General features: G+C 44.2%; 1 long non-coding RNA gene across 1 annotated transcript in view; it reads left to right on the plus strand.

The window, feature by feature from the left end:
• The first annotated feature begins 3,192 nt into the window (after positions 1–3,192).
• Positions 3,193–4,387, plus strand: part of LOC143275649 (uncharacterized) — a 2,782-nt gene continuing 1,587 nt past the window's right edge. Inside the window, exons 1-2 of the long non-coding RNA XR_013053449.1 lie at positions 3,193–3,250; positions 4,183–4,387. The exon at positions 4,183–4,387 is cut by the window's right edge and continues 1,587 nt beyond it. This is a non-coding gene — a long non-coding RNA (uncharacterized LOC143275649). The remainder of the gene's footprint in view (positions 3,251–4,182) is intronic.

Here is a 4,387-nt window from a genome sequence, read left to right on the forward strand (position 1 = left end):
TGTACTCAGTATAGCACTAACCATCGTACTTGGAGTAGTAAGGACTGTTGTACTCAGTATAGCACTAACCATCGTACTTGGAGTAGTAAGGACTGTTGTACTCAGCCAGTATAGCAGTAACCATCGTACTTGGAGTAGTAAGGGCTTTTGTACTATAGCAGTAACCACCATGCTTGGAGTAGTAAGGACTGTTGTACTCAGTATAGCAGTAACCATCGTACTTGGAGTAGTAAGGACTGTTGTACTCAGTATAGCACTAACCATCGTACTTGGAGTAGTAAGGACTGTTGTACTCAGTATAGCAGTAACCATCGTACTTGGAGTAGTAAGGACTGTTGTACTCAGCCAGTATAGCAGTAACCATCGTACTTGGAGTAGTAAGGGCTTTTGTACTATAGCAGTAACCACTGTACTTGGGGTCAGTGGCAAGGATTTCTGTACTTATAGCAGTTGACATTGTGCCTAGAGTAGAAAGGACTTTTGTACTTGGGGTAGTAAGGATCTAGGACGGTTGTACTTGGGGTAGTAAGGACTGTTGTACTGGGAGTAGTAAGGACTGTTGTACTTGGGGAATTAAGGACGGTTGTATTTGGAGTAGCGAGGACTGTTGTACTTGGGGAATTAAGGACTGTTGTACTGGGGGTAGTAAGGACTGTTGTACTTGGGGAAGTAAGGACTGTTGTACTTGGGGAATTAAGGACTGTTGTACTGGGGGTAGTAAGGACTGTTGTACTTGGGGAATTAAGGACTGTTGTACTGGGGGTAGTAAGGACTGTTGTACTGGGGGTAGTAAGGACTGTTGTACTTGGGGAATTAAGGACTGTTGTACTGGGGGTAGTAAGGACTGTTGTACTTGGGGAATTAAGGACTGTTGTACTGGGGGTAGTAAGGACTGTTGTACTTGGGGTAGTGAGGACTGATGTACTTGGGGTAGTGAGGACTGTTGTACTTGGGGTAGTGAGGACTGTTGTACTTGGGGTAGTGAGGACTGTTGTACTTGGGGTAGTGAGGACTGATGTACTTGGGGTAGTGAGGACTGTTGTACTTGGGGTAGTGAGGACTGTTGTACTAGGGGTAGTGAGGACTGTTGTACTAGGGGTAGTGAGGACTGATGTACTTGGGGTAGTGAGGACTGTTGTACTTGGGGTAGTGAGGACTGTTGTACTTGGGGTAGTGAGGACTGATGTACTTGGGGTAGTGAGGACTGATGTACTTGGGGTAGTGAGGACTGTTGTACTTGGGGTAGTGAGGACTGTTGTACTTGGGGTAGTGAGGACTGTTGTACTGAGGCTAGTGAGGACTGTTGTACTTGGGGTAGTGAGGACTGTTGTACTAGGGGTAGTCAGTGAGGACTGTTGTACTAGGGGTAGTGAGGACTGTTGTACTAGGGGTAGTGAGGACTGTTGTACTAGGGGTAGTGAGGACTGTTGTACTAGGGGTAGTGAGGACTGTTGTACTAGGGGTAGTCAGTGAGGACTGTTGTACTAGGGGTAGTGAGGACTGTTGTACTAGGGGTAGTGAGGACTGTTGTACTAGGGGTAGTGAGGACTGTTGTACTAGGGGTAGTCAGTGAGGACTGTTGTACTAGGGGTAGTCAGTGAGGACTGTTGTACTAGGGGTAGTAAGGACTGCTGTACTAGGGGTAGTGAGGACTGTTGTACTAGGGGTAGTCAGTGAGGACTGTTGTACTAGGGGTAGTCAGTGAGGACTGTTGTACTAGGGGTAGTCAGTGAGGACTGTTGTACTAGGGGTAGTAAGGACTGTTGTACTTGGGGTAGCAAGGACTGTTGTACTTGGAGCTTTAAGGACTGTTGTACTAGGGGTAGTCAGGACTGCTGTACTGGGGGCCACAGTAGTAAGGACTGTTGTACTTGGGGAAGTAAGGACTGTTGTACTGGAGGTAGTAAGAACTGTTGTACTCGTAAAGACCGTTGTACTCGTAAGGACTGCTGCACTTGGAGCAAAAAAGGGCCATTGCACTTGTGACAGCAGTGCTTCCAGTTAGTACATATTTTCATAGTGATAAAATGCAAGCTTACTCATAACATTTTGAAAGAAAGTCAGCGAAAAAAAAAAGAAGAAGAAGAAGAAGAAGAAAAAACAAAAAAAACCCCTGAAGCAAGAGTATGCAAGTCACAGTGTGTGTGTGTGTGTGTGTGTGTGTGTGTGTGTGGAATGGACGCTAGGTAGGGAAGGGGGGAGGGGGGGGGGGGGGGGCGCCGGCGTTGGTGAGAAAGTAGATTTCACTGAACGGAAAAAAAAAAAAAAAAAAATCAGTAACATTCTTCAACAGGAAATACTTTTCCCAAACACGCGCCGCGGCAAATTGACTAATACAAAGGACATCACCAGCTTGTATCCTATAAAAACAACAACAACAAACTCTCGGGATTGTTTCTGGCTTGTAGTCTGAGAAGGGGCAAGAGTCAAACCGGAGTTTTAAAATACGATCACTGATTGCTTGGCTTCATGTCTGCGTTCTGACCGGAAGCGGACAAGTTGCGAGAAGGGAGAGTACTCTGCTTAGGCTTGGCTGTAGTCTCGTTGCTGTGTGTTGTCTGCCTTGTTTGGTCGGCTGTACTGAGAAGTAAGTTGCCGGTAATGTTGGTTTAATTTAGTTTAGTTTAGTTTAGTTTAGTTTTGCTTGCTTTTTTGGTTGTTTGTCTGTTTCCAAGTTATTCACACGCATGCCGTGAGTGCGCTCGCGCGCAGGCACTGACATCAGTACACTACTACACACGCACGCACGCACACACACACACACACACACACACTGACAAACACTGACACACACACACGCGCGCACGCACGCACACGCAAATACACCCACACAGACACACACTGACTCACACACGCAACCACGCACATACACACACACACACACACACACGTATATATATATATATATATATATATATATATATATATATATATATATATATGAAATACAATATGATATAATGTACATAATTAATTGAATACTTTTTATTCAATCAAAACAAATTTGATGGAGATAGAGAACTGAACAAGAACCATGTACTACCACCACCACAACAAATAATGTATTCATAGTGCTGTACTGACAACGATAATTCACGTCAGAAGTCAGGAGTCAACAGAAGAATGTTTCGCTACCCCCACCCCCTCACCCCACCCCCATTTTTTTTCTTCTTCTTTTTTTTCCAGATCACAATGGGCGTCAGAGGTTTCTTCTTCTTCCTGTGTGTCCTCGCTTGCGCAGTCATGACATGTATGTATGAATGTATGTGTGTGTGTGTGTGTGTTTGCATGTATGTATGTGTGCGTGCAGTGTGTGTGTGTGTTGTGTGTGTGTGTGGTTTTTTTTCTGTGTGTGTGTGTGTGTGTGTGTGTGTGTGTGAGCGCGCGCGCGTGTGTGTATATGTATGTATGTATGTAAGTAAGTAAACGTATACGTATACGTCGTATACATGCACACGTATGTGAGTGAACGCGCGTGTGTGTGTTTGTGTGTGTCTCGAGTGAAAAATACTTTATCAAGACAGAAATGCCCACACAGATGCAAGAATATTGACAGAAATTGTCAAAAATAAAGCACATGCAATAATCAATAGCAGTGTCACACACACACACACACACACACACACACACACACACACACACACACACTTCTTCCAGAAAAGCATAGCGAAAATAAAAATAAAAATATGAAAACAAAACCAGAAACAAAACGATACAACACTGACCAGCAGGGTATGATAAGAACAACAACGGTCAAAGCAGCCCGCCTTGACTGACGCAGTGTCGAACAATATTCTACATCTCAAAAACATGATCCACATGAATCTGGCGATTTTTGGTCATAGCTGTTTTGCTTTCATTTTCAAATTGAAACAAACAATCAAACAAACAAATTAATATCAATGGAGACTAATTTGTCTCCAAGTTAGAAATAAAAACCAAACAAACCAATATTGACAAACGTCTAATTTATCCCCCTAGTTAGTCAGATTTTCCGTTTTCGTTATCGCTACATTTTCAAAATCGTAGAACAATATGGAAGCAACATATTTGGTCCTCTTTGTCAGTTTGCCTTTTACAGAACCAAACATTTCTACACTGTGGACATCCCACGTTCTTGAGTCCAAATCCAGACACCGTTTTGTTAACGAAACATCTGGCTTCTTTTTCTTCCCCCTATAGGCAAATCACTCCGCCATGTTCTCTCCGACGGTGACAAGGGCGGCAACCACGGCCACACCAGAAACTCCGGCAGAATCGTCATTGTTACAAATGAGGTCATTCAGCAAGGAAATGACGTCAAGCAAGTCCGGACCCGTCAGAAACACGTCACAGGCAACAGCGGAAGCATCCACATCGGAGAAGCGATACCCAGAGGTCCAATGTC

This window comes from Babylonia areolata, chromosome 30, assembly GCF_041734735.1.
Source record: "Babylonia areolata isolate BAREFJ2019XMU chromosome 30, ASM4173473v1, whole genome shotgun sequence".
NCBI classification, from domain to species: domain Eukaryota; kingdom Metazoa; phylum Mollusca; class Gastropoda; order Neogastropoda; family Buccinidae; genus Babylonia; species Babylonia areolata.